Genomic DNA, 14,522 nt, shown 5'->3' on the forward strand with positions numbered 1-14,522 from the left:
AGACCTCCCCCACTGCAACTTGAGACCATTACTCCTTGTTCTGTCATCTGGTACCACTGAGAACAGTCTAGAGCCATCCTCTTTGGAACCCCCTTTCAGGTAGTTGAAAGCAGCTATCAAATCCCCCCTCATTCTTCTCTTCTGCAGTATATATTCCATTTTTAATACACATATGAATCAATGACAAAAATGGCAATATGATTTTACCTCATGTATCAGTAGAGATTTTAAAATGTTATTTGTAATGAGGGATTATCTGGCCAAAATTACAATTTTGAATGGTAATAACATTATTTCTATAATCTGAGTGGCTTTGGATCATTTCCCTTCAATGGAATGCATCAACATGGGAAGAAAGATGGTCTCATGGTTACAAGGCTCAGCAGATCCAGTCTTTGGTTCAACCAAAGACTTTGTGTGTGAGCTTGAGCAGGTCACTTACTTTCTCTGTGCCTGAGATTCCCATTTGGGGTATGGAAATTGCTAATGCCTCAACCTCACAAGGGTGTCCTGAGTATTAATATGAGTGAGATGATGAGTGTCATATAAAAATGTAGACAGGTAGAAGTTTCTCTTTCACATCTGGATATAAGTTTTCTGGAGTCATAGAAAGTGCCTTACAAAATAGGAGTATCAAAACATGCATCTGAGTGGATGTGTATCAATTTAGTTTAAAAAGAACATCCCATATGGTTGTTATCCATTCTGAGTAGATAGAAATATTGCTAGAAAAAAAAGGACAGATTCAATGATAGATCTCAGTACATACATGAAAGGCAGACCTATGTGACGTCCAGCCCTATATAACATGCAGGCACAGCATCTTCAGTGCTCCCCCCCTCGCCTACAGCTGACCTTCATGTATTCATAGAAAATGATAATTTAAATATTTATTCAGTACAATAACAAAAATACATGTAATTAAAACAGTCACCTAGGTAGCAGGTAGGTGCTACTTTACTACACATGCACATATTTCTTCCTTGACTTCTGCTCCACGAACGCACTAATGATATCCTCACAATCTGTGTCTTTTAAAAGTTCTCCCTCAGTAGTTAGAAGGGTCCAGGCTTCTGATCCTCAGGAGCACCTGCCTCAAGGCTTTAGACCTGGGGGGAGCACTGGGGCTCAGGGCTTCAGCCCCACGGCTCTGCTCCTGGTTTCAGCTTCGCAGTGGGCACTGAGGCTCAGGGCTTCAGCCCCAGGGCTCCGTTCCTGGCTTCAGTCCCGTGGGGGGCATCAGGGCTTGGGGCTTTAGCTACGAGGGGAGCGCTGGTTTCAGCCCAGTGCTCCCCCTGTTGCTAAAGCGCAGAGCGACCTTCCCCTGTTGCGACCTTCCCCTGCTGCAACCTGAGTTTTCCTCCATGGTGTCTTCTAGTTATAAGGTGGCCCTAACTGCGTTCTCTCTTGTCATTTTTCTCTTTTTGATTAGCATTTGAGCGTAGGCCCTCCTGTTGGCCCAGACCTTGGGTATTTAAGGATTTAGATCTTTGAAAGATGTCAAAGCAGAGCGCAGGGGCAAAGATTGCTTAAAAACCTATCTTTGTTATCTCCTGATCCATGGGGCAGCCAGGGGTTAGTATGGGCCGCAGCGTAATTTGAAGCAGCCGCAGGATCCACGTTTAGGGAGTCCTCAGCCATCCATTTAGGGTACCTTTAAGGATTATTTGTACCTTTCAAGCAACAAGAGGGGTCTCAGCATTCAATGGCATCTGAGTTTTGGGGTTTAGCTAAAGAATAAGAGCTGGTGGGATGAGAACTCTCAGCCGGTCATGTTCCCCTCAAGATCTCCCAGTGGGAGGATAGTTGACGGAGAGAGGGCTGAGCTCACATGCATTCTGTTACTAGCTTCATAAGATCCTAGTGGTGATAACAGTTTGGCCCTTTAAGAAATACTGCCCTTTAAAAAACACATCACTATATTAAGATTTGACGACAGTGGAATGAAGATGGGTGGTTATTGATAGATGGAGATGGAAATAGCACGCAGCCTTTTAGTGCCATTTATTTTATTCCAGCTTCAAAATCATATGTGCCAAGGAACAGCAGGACTGTACATTGGCTAGAACAATATTTGTGAGCCAGGAAAGCTAGGGTTATGCTTGTGTGTTATTGCTGAAGTTATGATTCTCATGCCAAAGTATTGCACATTAGACAATTATTATGTAGGGAGTTGCCTGAATGAACTTCCTGGTAATCCTGCCGTATGTGCCCTCACTGTGGCGGTGTGGAAATCAAGTCTGTCCATCCCAACTTTTCTAACCCTATCACTGCTGTAGCTCTTAGACAGCAGCAGCTTTGTTTGAAAAAAGACATAACAGGCAAGTCAGTCTGCACTGCCATATGCTTTCGCATCACACGCTTGCTGTGTTATTCAGTAGGGAATGGTTGAAATCCCTTTACAAAAGGATACGGAAACCTCTCTTGTCAGTACAGTCTCAGGAGTCCTCCGCCCCTATGCTAAACATAGCCCTTTATTTGAGATTATTCTCCAGGTTGTTGATTAAATTTTTCTAAGACTCACCCTCTGTAGCTTTCGCAGTGATGATTGCGTCACACCCATCAGTTGTTATTTCCAGGTCCTCAATTTTCTTCTCAGCCTCCTGCCGTTTTAATCCCAAAACTTCAAACTTCCTGTCCATGGAAACCATAGTAGCCTGGATTAGATCCAGCCTGCCAGAAATATCTACTGCAGGCCTTGTAAAGAAATTAGATTATGCTTGGTGGACAGGGACCACAGCTCTAGACATTGCCAAACCAAAGGCAGGTAAACCCTTCTAGGGCTGCAAGCCACATATGACTATGCTGCCAAAGCCCTCGCTGATCTTAATTTATTCAAGGGCATATTAAAGTCACTTCCCACTCTCTTATGAAAATCACTCTCAGAGATGACAATGTTAAAATCGTAAACAACATGGATGATTGGGAACAATGGAATACATCATAAGCAGCATGCCTGGGTGATATTTTTGTTGTCTCTGTGGATCTGCATGATGATCCCTCTAAAATATGGTTTAAATTATATGAATTTTTCAGTGCCTCGGTGAATCTGGTTTTGTTTCTTCATGTCTGTCTAACTTAATGTGTTTCTTTTGATAAAATTATTCCGACACAATTACAGTCACAATACAAATAGGAAGAGAAGATCTCAGGCACCTGTTCTATCTGGAGAGGAGCCTCTGCCTGCAGAAGGCGAGCGTTCAATCTCTGTCGTATGCTTCCACTTTCTCTTGATCCTTGGAAACCTCACAGTGTGGGCTTTGCAGAGCTGGAGGGGGTAGGGTAGAGTCGGGGAGTAAGCCAGCTGGGTTCCTTCAGCTTTCCCCCTCCCAAATATTGGGAGAGCAGCAGAGCGAGTCAATAGATGAAAGTGGCCCAGATTTTCTTTTTATTCTAGAAGTGCTGTGGCCTTTCCTGTATGGGGTACCACTCCTGAGACATCGTATCCTGATGTGTTCCAGTAAAAGCACATGAAAACATAAAATTTGCAATACTGGCAGAGGGCAATACCTTAGTCTTTAAAATATGGGAAATCGCCCCCACCACTCTAAGGCCAGGGCTGTAATACAGACTTTTGCTGACATTGCTATGTCCATCAGGGACATGATGAGCTGTCTTCTGTGGCCAACGTAGTTGTGCTGGCAAAAGCTCCTAGTGTAGACAGAACTTGTAGACAAGCAAAATGGTGCTTTTGCCAGTATAGCTTATATCACTAGGTAGGCCAGGAGTGGGGCATGGAATAAGCGATATCAATCCAAGCTGATGGTTGGTATACATTCTGTCCATACTAGGAGCACTTTGCCAGTATCCTAGCTACTGGTATAGGTATCTCAGCAAAACCTTCCAAATGAAGACCTGACCTAATATTTTATTTTATTTTGTAAGGTATTCTTTTGTTTCTCTATCATCTCTCCAGAGCTCTAGGCACCACCCAACATTTAAAAAACACAATTAGGAATATAAATAGTTCAGTAGAAATCTTTACTTCATTAATTTTTCAAATTACAAGTTTTCCAACTAATAGGCTGTCCCACAAGAAATGAAGTCACTCTATCAAGCCACCTAACTCATCCTTCAGACTCCATTGCCTTCATCTACAAACTCACAATCTCCCTTAAATACCTTCAAGGCAAGATGGGCTTTGCAGATTGCCTGCAAGGTTAATAACTCTGGACTCAACTGGATCAAGGAAAGAAGTGAATTACACAGTCAAAGACCTCTTAGGGAGAATGACCTGACAACCCAGTTGCCAAGGAGTAGTATATATGGATCAAACATGTCAAGGGGGCAGTTAATATTTCATCCAGTGACACCTTCCAGTTCAATTTTATTGGCGTAATTTTTTCATAACACTATCATTACATTCACTGTCAATTTTTAAAGACGTGTTTGTCTCTTGTTATGTGATTTCATGGCTGCATTCCTCTTGAGCAGATTGGCATGTCTCTTTGATGGCAGGTTCACAGTTGGAATCCTTAAATCAATAAATCATTTTAGCGAGTTGTTGAGCACATCAGATTTGAATTTTAAAAATCCACAGCCACAGTTGTAACATCATAGTGGCCAAAACTTGATGTTATTTGCAAAGGATGTTAGAAGAATTGTACTCAGTCAGTGTTACCTTTAGACTAAGTCACTTTTCGATCAGGTTTTGGCCGAATGCTTTTTTTGTTTTTTGTTTTTGTTTTAAGATATGAAAGAAAAAAAGTTAAGGAGACAGAAAGACAATTGTGACTACAGATGGATGACAGAGAAGCTCCATCCACACTGTGTTTGAAATAATGCTAGTAACAACCACATTAAAAATAGTTGTTCTTTTTACAGCTGTTTCCCGGACCAGTATGGAAAGCACTTTTTTCCCCCTGGAGCCATGTTAGAAAAACTCTGCTAGACACTGTTCCTATGGCAGTCTGTAAAACAGTTCTATATCAGAATAATAGCTCTCTAATCTCACTCACTAGCCATATTAATAAGGAAAAGACTGAAGTTAAGGAGACTGTGTTAACCAAGGAAGAAGTAGGAAGAGCTTTTAAGTTTGGGTTCTTTGATTGAAACCTCACTAGCAAAAACTAGATATGGCTACTGCTAGTTTGGGGCCAGATTCTAATGCTCTGACTGAACTTCTATTTCTCAAGTAGCCTTCTCTGAAGTCGACACGACTACTTGTGTAGTAAGGTGTTAAGGGTATTAGAATCTGGCCCTTGGTTGTAATGAGTATACTGGTGTGGACAGGAATCTTTTTTCTAAGCATGAAATTCTGTGTGTGTCATAAAACTGCTCTGTAGACTGTCTTGGAGAGAGCTCTATAGAACAAGTATCAGAGTGGTAGCTGTGTTAGTCTGTATCAGCAAAAAGAATGAGGAGTACTTGTGGCACCTCAGAGACTAACAAATTTATTTGAGCATAAGCTTTCGTGGGCTAAAACCCATTTCATTGGATGTATGCAGTGGAAAATACAGTAGGAGGATATACTGTATTTTCCACTGCATACATCCAATGAAGTGGGTTTTAGCCCACGAAAACTTATGCTCAAATAAATTTGTTAGTCTCTGAGGTGCCACAAGTACTCCTCATTCTTTTTGCTCTATAGAACAGTTTTTCTAACACATTTGTGTTTAAAAGCAAAATCCTATTCTCTCATTTAAATATGGCTGTTACTAGCAGTATTACAGCTATACCGTGGACAGTGCATTTCTGCTTTCCATCTGTCGTCACATTTATTTTTTCAGTCTGTCTCCTTACTTTCAATTGTCTCTTCTCTGTCTCAGTTTATCCAATTTTCCAGGCTGGCTGGCCATTGCAGTATTATTGCTGTCCTAATGGCTGCAGAAAGAGCAGTGGAGCTCTTCGCTAAATGGTTTTGTTGTTGTTGTTTTTGTTTTGTTTCTTTTTTAACAATGCTGTTGCCTTTGTGCTTTGTTTGTTTGTGCTATGTGCTCTCTGTTGTGTCATCTTGGTAGATAAGATGTTTGCATAACATGCATTTTGCTGTAATTGTTTAGTTTCTGCAAACATTTATACCGTAGTGTATTTTACACAGCTCATGTGCCTTTGGGACAGTGATAGATTGTAGTCTCAAAAAGAGACTGGCTCAGATCTTTGCCCCCACTCTGGATGCTTGGGGCCACTCTGGCAGCATAAAGCAGCCAGGTCCCTGTGATAGGGGATGTGTCTGGGAGAAAGATGTCATGGGGCAGCCTTAGGCTTTTGCAATTATTGCCAAGGACTGCCTGATCCTTGAGAAATGCAAAGATATTTTAAAGCCATGTTTGCTCCCTACCCATTATCTTTTGGTGGGAATAGCATGGCTGAACTCAGTTTTCTAGCCTATTGACTATAAATTGCCACTGAACAGTTAACAGTCCTGGTGTTTGCAGTATACTTTTTCTTTCCCAGTAATGTGCAATATAGGAATACTCCTGGGAAACTGTACATGCCTGGGAGTTGCAATGGATTATATTAATGGTTGGAACTCTAACTTGAAACTCACAGCATTTCTTCCACTGCGCAGTGGGTTCCCCACTCCCTCTGTGAAAGAGGTTGGGGGTTTCATCTGTGGATCCACAAAGATCTGCTTGGATCTCTGGAACCCACTAGAGGCCAGGGATTTCTGCGCAGAGTGCTTTTGCCTCCACTTTTCTTCATTGCCTCCTTCCACCATGACGGCTTTTGGCACCTTCTGGGCACTATGGGCTAGATTCACAAAGAAAGTTAGGCCGACATTTAGGTGCATAGAAAATCCCTGGGATTCACAGGGCCTGGGTTTGGCACCTAGGTTCCCTATACAATGAATGGGGAGAGAGAGCCACCTCAGAATAGGATCCACAAAAGCCAGCTCTTCGGCTAGGGTAGCCAGTGGAAGATGCCAACCAAAAGGGTATATGCTAAACGCTGCCTGTCTCCTGGAGTCAAGCACCTCATCCAGGCTGCAGGGGAGGCACCTCCCTCTGCTTTGGATTCACAACTACACACCCATTACAAAAGACAGGCTACAGAGTCATTCTTATATACTTGCTCTCTGTCTGTGGCCTGATGACTCTGTAGCCCGGTGGTTGAAGCACTCACCTGGCATGTGGAAGATCCAGGATCCCCTGCTTCAATGACTTTTTAAATTATTTCTCCATGAGAGACTGAAGAAATCCCACATCAGACTATCCCATAGCACAATGGTTAAGGTCCTTATCTGAGAGGCGGTAGATCCATGTTCAAATCCCTTTCTCAACGGAAATGATAAATTTAGATAATGAAATAAGGAAGTCTAAAATAATTTGGGATGAACTGAGTGATTTATTAACACCTGAATTTATTTAAAAACCAAAAACATAAAAGCTGGCCTTATTTAAAGTCCCCCCCCCCCCTTTTTTTTTTTGGCCAATCTAATTTTTTTCTTTAATAACCCATCCAACTAATTTTCTGTTCTGTGAGTCAATACGTGAAAAATTGCTAACAAAATGGTTTGGTTAAACAAAAGTTGGAGTCAGTTGCTGAGCCAAAGTGTGATTCAGGAGCTGAAAATATCTATGCACTTCACGCGTACAAATCAAACACGGTTCTTTGGCAACTCCCACTGGGCTAGAAGCAGAGTTTGAAGTCCTCCCTTCTTCAGCATGCCATGTATGGATGGGGACCCACACTCCTAACAAATTGCCGATCAAACTGAACACATAACAAGAGAACAGTGACATCAGTGCAGAGTGATTATGGCTGAGTAGGAAGGTCCTCAGTCTCTGCTGCCTTGCCCTTTGCATGTGCATTTACACCTGTGCAGTGTGAATATAATCAGGATGGGAGAGTTTTACTTTCACCTTCTGTAGACATAAACGACAAGTAAATTGGGAAGAGGCTGTGTGCATCTCCCTGCAATGGAAATGCGCTGAGCTGCATTTAACCATTTTGCTGGAAATTCTATAACAAAATTTGTGTTTAAATTTTTATAATCCACCTATGGAGTCAGTGCCCTGGTAGAATGAATGTGCTGCTCTTTGCTTCAATCTGTCAGGCTGAAGACTTGAAAAGACAACATGTACAGGTTCATGTTGTATAGGCGGTCTTTGCATCCAGAAACTTAGGTTCAGATTCTGATCTTAGTTACGCTGGTGTAAAGCCATAGTAACTTCGTTGATATCTGCTTTGAAATTACACCAGTCTAACTAAGGTCTTAATTTTATTATGTGGTGAAAAATATCTTAAATATTTGTGGGAAGAGCCTAAGTCCTTGGAATTCAGATTTTCCATGTTGACAGATTTTGTTTTTTCCCGGGCATCACACTTCCCTGCTGCTGTTCTGCACCTCTGGTTGGTTGCCACTGTCTACGGACAAGTTGATTTTTATTTGTAATGGAGACTGGGCTACTGCCATTGCTCTGCTGTGGGCTCAAACTCACAGGGAGCACCTGCAGGGATGCCCTTTCTTGTGAGATACATTTTGACAACTCAAGTGATTGTCATGGGCTTACAAGACACCTGCTGTCTTGCAGCCTGCTTGGTTGGCAGCCACAAGTACCTTTCCCTTAGTTTCTTCACAGCGCAGGTGACCTTCCCCTCTCTCCTCCCTGCCCCCACAAGCTTATGTGTCATCAGCTAAGAGGTATTGCTGAATAATTACCCTATCTAGAGGAGGACACACAAACAAAGACACTTCACTGTAGAGGCTCCTCAGGGTACCCTGGATAGGCTTTACTTGCTCTGTTTTGAATCATTTACCATACTGGTTTTCAAACTGTGGGGTGTGCCCCCTGGACAAGGTTATCAGGGGAGCACAAGGTGGGGCATTAGGCTGCGGCTGGATGGGTGGCTAGGGCAGGGCAGTGCACAGGGAGCCCCGGCAGTTATGGGGGGGTGGGGAGTGCAGCCTTGATCAGTCCCTTCCTACCCCCGCAGCAGCCTGCTGCTCTCCCCGGTCTCCCATCCCTGACTGCTGGGACTCCCTGCGCATTCTCCCCACTGCTGCCCTGCCCAGACCTGCACAGTGAGGAGACCCTGGTCTGCTCTACACTGCCATGGGCTCCTCCGTGGATGGAGCCAGCTGGGGCCTGCCGCCACCCCGCAGGTGACCTCCCTACTCCCATTCGTGAGCCATTTTCTGTCCCAGATGAGTGGGTGTTGCGGGGGAGGGGAGGCACAGCAGCAAAAAAAAAAAAAAAAAAAAAAAGTCTGTCTGATTTACAGCATCAGCTTTATGTGGTGCCCTAAAATGGGCTCTGCTGATACCTTTACATGTTCGCTTGCCTGCCCACTTTCAGATGATCGCCAGATGTGTAGAGACACAATGTCAGCCATCACTTTGTCTCTAAGCCTCCAGCCTGGATAGTGAGGCCATGAATCCCGGCTGTCAACATCTAAACTTCTATTTGTGCTGAGATTACAGGGCTATAGTTGTGCTCTTACAGTACTAATTTAGACCTTCCCTAGAATAAAAAATCTAGCCTCTATAGTAGCATGAAAGTAGTGTTCTTGTCAGCCAGAAAATGGCACAGTGGGCAACTGCTGACAGAAAGAGAGTGTACAGGCAATTTGCATTTGACATTTTACAAAAGACTCAGTCACAGAGGTTCCAGTGCACGTTTTAATGTAATCAAATGAATTAGCTTTTTACCCCTGAATGTAAACATTGGCGGGCAATATAATGTAAGTGGACACTCTCAAGTAAAATTTGGCCCCAAGATTAGGTTTTTACAGAACCTAAGGACTAATAGAAATGTTTCCATTAATATTTTTACAATTCCAGTAGGCTTTTAAAAAAGATCTAAATATTTCCCGATGTTGTTTACAACACAGATATTACAGCATTGCGCCAGTGTTGCCTTTCTTTTCTTTTTTTTTTTTTCCTGACTCAACCATGTATAGTATGAAGATAGGCCGGTATCAGTGGATGAGCATCACGAGTAATGTAAAACACAGATATGTTCTGCCATTTGGTCATGTGAAGTTAAGTGAAAGTGTGACATAGCTTTTACCTTCCTCTGCTGTCAAGAACTTTGTACTTCCAGTCTCAGTTACTGCCGCTATCAAATTGTGTAATTAATTAATTGCACCTTGTTTTGAGGGTGATAACTGCAAAATTACTGAGGTTGTGTTTGGTGTCTGAAGCTTAATGCACCATAATCACAATCATATAATCACAGTTGGACAAATTGTAGACCCTCTCTTCTCTCATCTGAGCTTGCAAGGCACAGAATGCTTTGCAAGTGCGATGTTTATTCTCTATAGGAGAGAGATGACAGCAGAATATTCGTGCAGAATGGGTCCACACCCCTTACACACTGATATGGGCCCTGAGCTGTCTCACACAGCAGGGGAATGAGGATGGGCCATTCACAGTGAAAACAAAATGTTCAGAGTTTGGTTTTCAAAAACTGCATTTCCCCCCACCACCCTACCACCCCGGTTTTTGTTTTTTAGCGCCCCCCCCCCCCAAAAAAAACAAAACATTTTGAAAAAATTAAATATTTTCTGTTAATTTTGTGTTTTAAATGCACTTTTTCATTAAAAATATCAACCAGATCAAAGGAATGGCAGTCGTGTGATTCTGATTATGCAAATGAAACTGTTTTCCCTTTCTGAGACGGATTTGAACCCCTGGATTAGAAACAGGAGACATATGCAATTACTAGTGCCCTGAGCTATCCAGCCATGTACCAAACAATTTGATGACAGGATATATTTTGGGCCTAAACTAAGATAGTGTCTAAATTTGTCCAAACACTCAGCGTATGTTTGGAAATCTTTATTGAATCTCTTTCAAACGCCACTTACCGTACAAATACAGCAAAGGAAATTAGTTAGCCCCTCACTCTGTTACAAACCCAGTCAGTTCAAGACTTTAGGCAAGTTTTGAAACAGTGTGAAGGTCTATTTTACACTAGAAATTGGATCCAAGTTTACAACCAAATTTGTGGAGAACCAAATTGTAAATTTCCTTAACAGCATTGCAGTCGTAATGTAGACAGGGCTTTGATTTCCTTTTGCACTTTTGAGGTACTTGCATACACTTACTGGACTTTTCCAAAATCTTCAAGTAATAAATGGCAGAATATTTGTTGTTTTTAGTAAACTTTAGGGTCACGTTAAAATATTTTGCAAGGTGGAAGATACAAAAGACTGTCAAACTACAAGTCAAGTGCAGTGAGAGAGTTTAAGAGGTAATACCAAAGTCCCAGCTCCTGTTTATCCACCAAAGGAATTAATCTTTAAGGTCAGCTGTGACTATGATGCCATAATCTCCTGATACATTTTTATGTTGCCAACGAGGTGCAGCTTTATCAATTATAAAATAGTTTGTGGAACTCCCAAAGGGCGGTGTGGGAAGTAACCTGACAGAAAAAGTCTTTCAGAAGCAGACAGTAACAGTTATTACCAGTGGACTTCTGCCTGTGTGTAAAAACTAATCCCTAAATTTATGAGATACAAAGTTCAAACTGAAAAAAGATTACGAGCAATGAGCCATGCTTCGCTTCTCCCACTGTATTTAACTTCTGAGGAGTTAAAAGGTGTCTTTAATCTTAGTGTATGTGTTCGCAAACAACTGCAGTAGATTAGAAAATGTTGAGCAGGTATGATCACATATTAGCAATTATCAGATTATTATTGTATTGCTGTGCATGTCCAGTGCGTAGTTCTTAAAGGATGGGTACACCCATGCTTATTTAATCATGCTATCAAAAAAAAAAGCAGTGATTACGCACATTTTTTAATCTTTTAGTCGTTTAAGTGATCCAAACAAATTAAAAGTTTTATTTTTTAGTATGGCAACAATGCTGCTTGGTGCCTTAATTGGACAGTATAATTCTGTTGGACACGTGCATTGTTTGGGATTGTTACTGACATTATGGCTTGGCTATTTCCTCATAGCACGTACTATACTTTAACTGTAGTGTTCTTTTAAGATGTGATTAAGGAAATTCAGAAGGACAACATGGACCAAATCTTGCCATCTTTCTTCAGTCAAAACTTCCATTCATTGGGATTTTTGTCTAAGTAAGAAGTGCGGGAATAAACTTTCTAAGGTATGGATTAAGGGCCTGATCCATCTCTAACCAAAGTCAATGGGAGTCTTTGGCATTTAGATCAGACCCTAAATTCTCCTCTGAGTTATGTCAGTGTAATTGCATTGAGTCCATGAAGTTACACTGGTATACATGAAAGAAGAGTTTGGCTCCCATATTTTGAAAGGCAAATTTGAAATCAGTAATACAGAATATAGAGTTCCTCAGTGATTCCAGCTTTAATACTCCCTTTGCAGCTATTGAGAGGGGACAGCAGTGTGGTGTTTGGTTTGGTTTTGCATCGTAAATAACATCTTTCACACACTAGGCTTTATTCTTATTTATACTAAGTCTCCTTTGCTATTGCCAGAGCGATATACAGGGGATTTAGTGTAAATGAGAATTAAGGCCACTGTTTTTACTATGTGGATTAAATAAGCATATTTACGACACACTGGGGAACTTTAATTAAAAACAACTCTCTGCAAGTTCTACAAGCGTCAGTGAAGTCAGTGAGCCCTGTTTCCACAGAATGAAATGGCCATGTTTCTAAGGGAATTTCTAAGGGAAGCTGGAATTTATCCTTATCTTACTATGGGAAACACATGCTGTAGATAGGGGCACCCAGGTTTTATTGCAGGATGGGGTAATCTGGAGCCATGTCATTTATTTTTTTTACTTGCTAGAACTTTTTCTGCGGTATACTGTAAAAATATGTCGGGTAAAATCTTGGCCCCACTGCCATTGACTTCAATGTTGCCAGGATTTCACCCATAAAGATTAAAACCTCATTGGGCCCTGACAGTTCAAAAGTTCAAAAGTAGCTCTTTGACTCTATATCCAAATTAATTTCCTAGAAAGTTATTTCGATGCTATAAAGTGTAAGGGTCTGGAGCCAGAACATATGGTTTTTTTATATGCTCAAATGCCTGCATAGACCACTGTTTACATTACTGGTTAGTAACACATTATCATTTGCCTGTTTGTTTTTGTTGCTGATAGCAAACATTACAGAAAAAAAACATAAGCATATGTCTTTTATTACTAACTGGTTCCAGGCCTATTTCATCCTTTGGATTTTGGCACTGTGCTTCAATTAAACCACATCTGCATTCTCATAACAGTGGAAATCCTGTCCTTAGCCCATCCCATCATGTCTAGGTATTACTGTGCATATGATGCAGCATGGAAAATCATGTCATTGAACCCTTTAAGCCTTTTGAAGTCAATGGGAGTTTTGCCATCGACTTCTATGGGAGCAGGAGCAGGTCCTAAGACAGGACTGGCCAGAGTGTATCTTGTGGAGTAAATGCGTCCCAAACATGAAGCAGCCTCTGGCCACCCCTCAGCAGGCAGCACCACTGTATTAAAAACCAAGGCAGTTGTAATCCACTCCATTGTGTATGCAAATTAGATGTGATTCTCAGGCTTCTGGCAAGTTGCCAGTGTACCCTAAATAACCTCACTGTATGCACTGGCACTCCCAGTAAATAGGAAGCATTTAACTCTGCAACTGGAATTTAGTTAACTACTGGGTTGAAGCGCTGTGCTCAGGAATAGACTCAGGTTCACTCTCTCACCAGTGCACAAGCATAAATAAATTCTAGAAAGCAGTAAAAACTTCTTTTTGTCAATAACATCAGCAGATCTGCATCTGAATACACACCGTGAGCAGATGTGTTGAGTAAGAAGGTGTATTTTTTAAAGTCAGTGAGTTGAAGTATGAAATGGAAATTCACAACATACAGTGGTGCTTTCTCCTCTGAAGATAGCTAATACAAAGCAAAATGTGAATTTAAAAAATGAAGCTGTTTTTAAAGCTCAGGGCTGCAAGGCAAAGCAGCAGAAATGAGAGAACTTGGAGTTTCAACAACAACCAAATAGGGTTTTAAAAACTATTTTAAAATATGCTTTTGTTGTTGTTCTGGTTTTGGGCACCACATTTTCCGAACTAGATACACCTACTGAAGTTGGCAGTTTTAAGTATAGATGCACTTGTGATGCACTTGCATACTTTCTGAATGTGCATGCACTGCCTACTTGTGTAAATTTTGCAGGTTAAATTTGGGTGCCTGTGTTTGAAAATGCATCCATCTATGTTCCTGTTGGCCCCATGTATCAAGTGTCGTCAGCACTGAAGAAATTTCCCATGTTTATTGTAACCCAGTGCACATTGGAAACCCCAGCAGAGATACAAATTGTTTGTACTATGTTACGCACAGAGAAAACCCTTTACATGTTGTAAAAAATGGCAGTGATTGACTCATTGTGGTGGTTGTATTTATTTATACAGCCAACATCACAATGCCATTATGTTATCAAATAAAACAGCAGGCTGGCTTTTCCGTAGTTTTTAAAACCTTTTTTTTTTTTTCTAATTTGTTTTCTTAATAGGTGGAGACGATCATAAAGAGCCATATTTACTGGAGTAGTGAACCAAATTGCCTTGATTGGAACCATTATTCATTTGCACCTTTGACATCATCAACCAGGTAAGAGAAAAATAACAGAGGACGCACTTAGATTTAACTGTGGCAA

General features: G+C 41.4%; 1 protein-coding gene across 3 annotated transcripts in view; it reads left to right on the forward strand.

Annotated features, from left to right (window-relative positions):
• HIVEP2 (HIVEP zinc finger 2) overlaps positions 1-14,522 on the forward strand; it is a 202,410-nt gene that overhangs the window by 128,673 nt on the left and 59,215 nt on the right. For all 3 annotated transcript variants that reach the window (XM_054024450.1, XM_054024449.1, XM_054024451.1), the window contains exon 2: positions 14,379-14,476. The gene's annotated coding sequence lies outside the window, so the exon portion shown is untranslated. The remainder of the gene's footprint in view (positions 1-14,378; positions 14,477-14,522) is intronic.

The sequence above is a fragment of the Malaclemys terrapin genome, chromosome 3 (genome assembly GCF_027887155.1).
Source record: "Malaclemys terrapin pileata isolate rMalTer1 chromosome 3, rMalTer1.hap1, whole genome shotgun sequence".
Taxonomy (NCBI): domain Eukaryota; kingdom Metazoa; phylum Chordata; order Testudines; family Emydidae; genus Malaclemys; species Malaclemys terrapin.